The sequence below is a fragment of the Pteropus medius genome, unplaced genomic scaffold, assembly GCF_902729225.1.
Source record: "Pteropus medius unplaced genomic scaffold, Ma_sr-lr_union100, whole genome shotgun sequence".
NCBI lineage: Eukaryota > Metazoa > Chordata > Mammalia > Chiroptera > Pteropodidae > Pteropus > Pteropus medius.
Window position 1 is genome coordinate 9,270,138 of NW_024348304.1, and position 7,381 is coordinate 9,277,518.

Sequence of the window (7,381 nt, forward strand, 5' to 3'; positions counted from 1 at the left end):
TCTAAACATACAGTATATTCAATATGGTCTACTTTTAAAGTACAGACCATTAGAAAATATCACAAGACAGATCAAAGTTATATGTTTATGTCAGTGCACAATCTTTTGTTTTCTTTCTCATGCTCTTTACATCCTACTTTTTATCCTTTGCTCTCAAAGTGTTCAATTATCCCAACTGTAAAATACCTATACTCTGAATTTTTCTAGACTACTTCATGTGATATTTTTCCACTGCCATCTGCAACATTCCACCAACTAACCTCAGTCACACCATTGCTTATTAGGTTCAATAATAGCAAACACATTAATAAAAATAATCCATATATATTTGTTAATTAACAAGCACTAACACTGTTCGTCATGACAATGCCTTATGCCATAGAAGTTGTTTTTATGGTTGAGAGAGAGATCCTTCAAAATCTATCAACCTAATGTATGTGGTACACAAATAAAAGTTAAAAGGTATATATGAGAATACGTTTGATTAAAAACTGACACAGTTGAGCATAGAAATAAATTATAACTGCAAAATAAAGGCACACTATTCATGGTAACTGAAAGTGATGTGAATTCATAAGTCATTCGATAGCTTTGAATATTTGACAAATTTGTGATTGGGTAACAGAAGTATTTCTACACCACAGTATCTTTATAGTGTAAACTTTTCCTACCATACCTATATTATCCTCTCTATTTCCAACTAGCTGGCTTTACAGATTCATTTAGAAGTTTCGTTAGATCTCATAAAATAAATAAATACTCTGCTGGTATTCCCTCTGTAATCCAGAGCAGGCAATGACAGTATCAAACATGTGAGAAACCCCTTTGTTGGCATATGTAAACCAAGAATATGATGTTTCTGTCCTTGTGACTTTAGCTGGTAAGCTCATAGATGGCTGGGCCTGAATCCACATTCTTAAAAACCTTTATTGCATTTTAGTTTGAGCTGCAACCATACATTCTTTTTTCATTATATTGCTTTTTAAGGCACTCTCAGTGCGCTCCAATATAAATTTGCATACATGCCATAAACTCTTCTTTAAGCTGGACTATCTCAGAATGCACCTAACATTTTGGGAATCTCATCCTGCTAATTTATAACAGTGAGTTATATTCTCATAGAGACTATATTCTCATAAAGTCCATGAGTTTTGGAAAAGGAAATATAATACTAAGTCCACTACCAGAAGAAAAGAGTAAGAATATCACCTCAGATAAAATCATAGACTGCCTTTCCTTCCTTCCTGGAACTAAATTTGCCGGCTAGTTCTGTACACTTATGACTTACCTTTTCCACTTAAACTTGAAACAATCAAGTTGTTAAAGTAGTGTTAAGTCAGTATAATAATCTTTATATTCTAGTGTAACCTATAACCCATTTACATTTAATATTAAATTGATATTCTGTTTCAAATAATGTCTTAAGATCTTGTTTCCATTTTTCCCAACCTTTGTTTCTTATTCTTTCTTTTTCTACTCTCATTTTAATAATTTTATCTCATTTTTAAAAATTGTTTCTATCGTGATAATCATATACTTCTTCCATCCTTTAAATTGTTAACAAGAAATAAAAATATCCACTTCTACTTTATCAAAATCTAATATAACCTGGATTTATTGCTATTTACTCTCCTCTTGATTATGTGATACTATTCTAATGAACCGAAATTCAATGTTTATTTTAAACCCAAAATATGGTATTTTAACATAGTCAAAATTCTTTTAAATTTACCCACATATTTACTTTCTACAGCTGTTCATTTCCTTCTATATCTCCAAAATGCCATCTGGGATTTTTTTTTTTCCTTTTGTCTGAAGAACATCTTTGAATGTTTTTTTTATTTGTTTTTGTAAGTGACACATTCAAAAACTTGATTGTCTGAATTTTTTTCCCCTTTCATTTTTGAAGAAAATTTTTATTAGGAGAGAGTTGTAAATTGGCATTAATTTCTTTCATTGGTTGCTTAAGGAGTGATATTTCACATTAACTCTTGTTGTTTTGAAGGTAATTTTTATTTTAATCTGGTTGTTTTCGAAATCTAATCTTTAACTTTTTGAATTTAATAGTTTTACTATGGGCACCAAGGTATGAATTTCTATTTTCTTTTTGTTTCGAGATTATAAGAGCTTCCTGAATGTGTTGCTTATTGTCTGTTTCCTACTTTGGATATTTATCAGTCACTACCTATTCAAAAATTGCTTCTTCTCTCATCTACCTTAGGGATTTCAGGTCTTCTAATTATATCTCTATTTTTTTTACTTTCTTTTTCAATATGTCTTCATTTCTCTATGGTTCATTTGGTACATTTTCTTTGACATTTCAAATCATTAATTCTCTCTTAACTTGTTTAATCTGCTATTACACCATCCTTTGAGATCTTAATTTATTTACTTTTTAATTATGAAATATCAATGTTTATTTTTATAGTTTATAGATTTGTATAAACATTGTGATCTTGTCTTCATCTCAAGTATAGTAAGCTTAGTTATTTCACAATTTATACATAATAATTCATCACCAGAATATCCTGGGTACTTGTCTCTATTGTCTATTGTTTTTTGTTTTGTAATTATTTTGTTTTCATTCATGACCATTAAGTTTTGTAAGTTATGGATTTAGTATGGTAAATGGCATATAAAATTATATAGCCTAAGATTATGTTGTTTCACTCCCAAGACAGCTTATTTTGCTTCTGGTCTCTAATGTGGCTCCTGGCCCAGCAAAAATGTGCTTAGCTCTCCAGCTACTCAGAAATCTCTCCAGAACAGTGAACAGCAGCAGAGTGGCTGTAAATGCAAGCTTCGTCTCTCTAACTTTTCTTCTCTTTTTAGGTAATTGTTTTATGATTCTAAACTCACTCCCACCCCCACACAGGGCATTTTTTTTAAAAATAGCTTTTAGCAATCAGATTTTTTCCAGCAGATAATTTTCATATGTTATCTGACTTTTATCCACTAGGGGAGTTCATCCAAATTAAAGTCAATGATACCTTGATTTATAAAAAAATTTATATTTATGTATTTTATGGTATTTTCAAAATTAGCATACGCAGTATGACCACAGATTTACATGAGCAACCAATTTACTGTGTTTATATTATAATTAAACTCTTGTGCATAATTGTAGGTGAGTTGTAGTGGAGAGAGAAAAATCAACATCAAAACAAAACGAAAGTGTGCATGTACATGTATGGATTAGACTATTTGGAAATTGAAAAAAATAATATTAAAGTCTCATTTTTGTTTTGTATTCTTTTTTATTATGGATGATTATGAATTTATATATTTGTCAAAAAAATCAGATATATACCTGTGCTCTTAAGGATGCTACTAAACCAAAGACTAAAACTTTCTCTAATGTAACAGTATTTTGTTTTTTAAGAGACCTACAGAAGAGAAGAGGTATAAATACTTCATTTGAAATGAAAAATTTCTAAAATATAAATACGTAGATTAATTTAAAATCATTTGTGTCTTAATTATAAAATCTAGCTAATCAATATTATTTACTTTATATCTCATAAATTTAGGAGACATAAAAATAATATTTTGACAATGTAAAGAAAATATAATGCCGATAAAATAAACTGAAATATAAAATAAGTAAAATAAAATACACTATTTGTGAAACTGGGTATTTTTTCCTTTCATGAATTATAAATGATTCCTCTAATTAATATTCACTCCAAAATCCTAAAAGGTATTTTATCTTCAATATACCTAAATATTTGTGGCTCTGATTGTGAGAGTTTGCCCATTGCAAAATAATAGTGATGCCAGTGTGTGGGTATAAATAAACTGGAATCATTCATGAAGAAATAGGATAATGAATGCTGACATAAAGACTGAGTTGAGACTCACTAATCACATCACTTAGCAACAGTTAATGAGGAGACCATCCTGCCAGCTTATTCCCCAAATTATTTAATTTAGCTGAAGTATCGTAAGCAAATTAGAAGCTTTAATGATTATCCAAAGAATAACATAGCAATGTAAGACTGCCCAGTCCATCTTAGAATTGTGGTGTGGTTAAACAAACAAACAAAAAAAAGCGACCCTAAAATTGTAAGGGTTGGTAGCAAAACAACATTACTGTAAAGCTAATTTGAGAATTTAGAGGGAATGGGGGGTAATGTAAAGTGGATTTAATTTTTTTTTGGACCCGCAATCACAATTCCCCGCAAGTTATCGTTGTTTCTGATATATTTTTAAATATTAACTAGTGTCTATAAGATTCTTTTTGTTAAAATCTTGACTATACAATGTAATTCAGTAGTTTTTTGCTAATATTCTGTCAAATGTAGTAACTACTGAAGAATTTTTAAACATTTTAAAGAGAAAAAATATGTATTCTCTCCTCTCACCTGTTACATAAAGATCAGAAGCATGTGTATATGTGTGTTCCTAGAGATATTAAAGCTCAGACAGTGAACCAAAGACACATTTAGAGAAGACGTTTTCATCCATCTCACTGACCAACATTAGGAATATATGTAGCAATAAAGTGCTAATGATGAAAAAATTGGTATTTCAACATAAACTTTGAATTAGTGTAAGGATATAAATGATTTTTAAAAAGAGCCATGGGAGTAAATTTATATTTTAATTATGTCCATTGAAATCACACTTATGCTTTTCAAAAATAAGTAGTAGCAGTAAACAAATTAAGCTTTTATTCCCTTAGACTATTCAATGTAACTTATGTTTCTAAAAATAACGAACTGCACACAGTACAAGTAAATTTACATGTGTCGATTTACTTAAAATAAGATTAAAGTGCCAAGTAATACCTAACTCATATTAAATTATATTTAAAAATTTTATATGGAATCTACATTCGACCTACGTATGTTGATATAGATTGAGTTTTTTTAATGCTAGGAAAAAACGTGAAAACTAACTAAAGTCTACTTATTGAACAATAGTTCCAGATATTTTATTTTAACTTATTTAATGATATTACAGTTACACTGAAAAAAAAAAATGTTTTCCGAAATACATGTTTTGGTTTTAAACATAAGATTCTCATTAAATTTATACTATAAAAGCTTTGAGGTTCATAGTAATAAAGTATTGACAATTCTGCAGCTGTTTTATAGAAAATAAATGTTATATTTGTATTTAGTCAGAGCCTACTTTTCCATTTTGATACTTCTTTAGTATGTCACATTTTTAGAAAGAAACAATGGGCATATGTGCATTTTAAATTACATTTTCCATGAGTGTTTCTCTTAGAGAAATGTGACTCCGACTTAAAACCAAAGGGTGAATACAAGAAATCAACACTGATAATAGACTGTACTTTAAGCAATAATATTGATATGAAAATAGAAAGACTGTGGGAAAGAGGAGCAGGGTGGTATACAACACAGCTAAGAATCCTAAAAGAAAGTCAAATTGGGCAATGAGAAAAGACATCAGAATTGATCGACATTTCATAATTAAATGATATTCTTGTCAAAATAACAGTTGTGGTTAGAGACATACTTTACTTTCACTGGACACTAAGACATGTCAACATGAGGCAAGGCTAAGAAGTGTCATTTTCCCCTAAGAGAAACAAATAATAGAAACAAAAATATCTTTTCATATGTATTTATATGTAATATATTTTATATGGGCCAAATATATGTGTCTCTATGTGTCTGTTTATTTATGAATGAATAACTAGACATAAAGATAAATATTTATGTAGAATATGCATATGATATGAGATAGTTATATGTGAGTGACAAATAGCGGGAGAATTAACAATTATTATCTCAATATACTAAACCAGAGAGAAGAGAGAACTAATGTTTAAAACTCACTTCATAAAAGCACTTTACCCTATTTACATAAGTTCTTCTGCAAATTTCACTGGCGAGTTCTTCCCTGAAACACTGTAGTGAAGAGGGCCACCGCAGAATTCTGAGTAAAGTTCAGTTTCTTTTTTTTTTCCCTGATTTGAAATCCATTAATTTCCTTTTTACTCTGTGGGTTCTGCTGACCTTTATAATAATGTGAAAAGTATACCAATAATGAAGGGTAAAGATAAAATGAGGTTCTAGCCTAGAAAGAAATTCGACCATAATTTTTGCCAAGTAAAACCAACTCATTGGGTTCAGGTGTCAAATAAATGATTTTAACTGGAGGTGTTATTCAGCATGAATGACAATACTTTTTGCACGAATCATTTTTATCACTTTGCCATTGTTTTAATTAAAATCAAACAATTATTTAAATTCCAATGAAATAAAATTTATGTATGTTATTTACTGTTTATTTACCTGTGCAATTCACATTAACATATATTATTACAGTAATCAAATGAAAGTTATTAGCAACATTACATAGGTGAGGAATCAGAATTGAAAAACATAAATCCCGAGCTAATGATTTCATCACGATATGAGCTATAACAAGCAATTCTTAAATCAGTATCTTCTATCTCCTACCAAATCATACACAAATTGAAAGAATTGAATCCAGTGAATTTAAAGATCCTAACCTACTGGTAAAAGGCCAACATTTGAAAACCTCTTTCATTTATTTGGCCTATTCATGTATTATATTTTTCAAAAACACCAGTTCCAATGTTAAGTATTTTATTCTTTTCCCAAGGATGAAGTGAGGCTATGAGCACAGAAGTAATTTGACTGAATTCACACCAACAGTAAGTAGTGGAAAGAGTCAAAGTCCTATGTATTTGACCTCAAGGTTCTCATTCTTTCAATTAAATCATAGTGGCTAAAAAATGATAGTAGCATAGCACCCCACCAGACTTCTAGAGAGCCTCCTTTGATTCAAAATTAGTTACATGGAAAAATTTAACACACAATGCCCACTTTCAGTTTTGGATCTAAACCATGAAAATCCCTCGTGCTTGCTTATGCTTGAACCATTCAGAAACCATTGCCAGCAAACAAACAAACAAGCAAAAAACACTTCTTTAAGGTGGAAACATTATTCAAGATATATATTTTTAAAAACCTACATATAAGTCTACGGCCATGTCATCCTGAACAAGCCTGATCCTGTCTGATCTGGGAAGCTAAGCAGGGTCGGGCCTGGTTAGTACTTGGATGGGGGACCACCTAGGAGGACCAGGTGCTGTAGGTGTAAAAACTAAAAAGTAAGGGATTGTAAGCTGACAAGGTCCTTGCAATCTGTGGGGTCAAACAAGGGTTGCCTCGCCTAAAACAAACAAACAAACAAAAAAACAAACAAAAAACCCTATATAGTGATCACACAAATACAAATTACTATATTTTCTCAAAAATGAAAATTTCCTTAATTTTTTCTAATCTTAAAAACAAGATTACTATGTCAATCATGGTGTATGGAATTCAATATTATAGATGAATTAATATTCCAACTTTTTCCTTCAATATGCTCTCTA

The 7,381-nt window shown here is 30.2% G+C and overlaps 1 pseudogene; it reads left to right on the plus strand.

Annotated features, from left to right (window-relative positions):
* The first annotated feature begins 6,982 nt into the window (after positions 1–6,982).
* Positions 6,983–7,101, plus strand: LOC120616319 (uncharacterized; annotated as a pseudogene).
* The last annotated feature ends 280 nt before the right edge of the window (positions 7,102–7,381 follow it).